We start from the raw sequence: 932 nt of genomic DNA, 5'->3' as shown, positions 1-932 counted from the left end.
TTTAAATGCACACCTGTGATGCCGGCCCCGAGCCAGACACGGGGAGGGGTGTTAGGGGCCCATACAGGGGAAAACTCGCCTTCGCCCCTGTGCTGAGGACACGGGGCCTGGAGCTTGGAGCAAACGGGCTACTAAAGATGTCAGCAAGGCATTGGGGCAAGACACAGGAATCTCAACTCGCGGATGATTTTAGTTTCCCATCTTTAATGTCCACAGCTGATGCTCTCAACTGACATAAGGACGCAGCCCCAGGACCTCAGCTCCCCTTGTCCCCACATCCCTGCAGTCACTCCCAACCCCCTCCCCTCCCCCCAGCTCAGAGGTTTCCATGGGGCCACAGCGCCTCCTCGTGGCCAAAGTTCGCAGGCCTGTCCCCAGCCCAGGGGGCACCAGCCACCCAGACCCAGCCCTGACTCCACAGACAGGGAGCTGCGGTGATGGGCATGAAAACCCAGGGCAGAGCGAACGAGACAGAAGCCACCGCAACGGCAGAAGCGGCTGGTGACAATGCCGCTCGGCCACACACCGAGGACAATCCACGTTCACCCAGGGGAGATCGGCTCTGCCTGGATTCTCGGTCATCAGCAGACACCGCCCTATGAGCAAGCTCGAAACGGTCCGTTCACCCCCAGAATCCTTCTCTAGTGGGGTCACTAAACACAGTCACGGATAAGCACTGGGGAACAAAACGCATCGTGTGATGCTCAAGAGACATATTCTGAATTTCAGTGATTAAATCGCTACGGGCATGTGACAGTGCAGTTCCTCATCTATCACACGCCAGGGACACGACAGAATGACCCCCAAAGCCCGTCCACACCTGCAATGTGAGAAACACAACCAGGCCCCTCTGCTCGGCAGCTGTGCCCCAGTGTGGGACGAGCTGGGACGACAGGCCCTGAGCCATTTCCAATCACTATGTAAACTACCTG

Source organism: Pteropus vampyrus, unplaced genomic scaffold, assembly GCF_000151845.1.
Source record: "Pteropus vampyrus isolate Shadow unplaced genomic scaffold, Pvam_2.0 Scaffold1133, whole genome shotgun sequence".
In the NCBI taxonomy this organism is placed as follows: Eukaryota; Metazoa; Chordata; class Mammalia; order Chiroptera; family Pteropodidae; genus Pteropus; species Pteropus vampyrus.
This window is presented reverse-complemented; position numbering follows the sequence as displayed.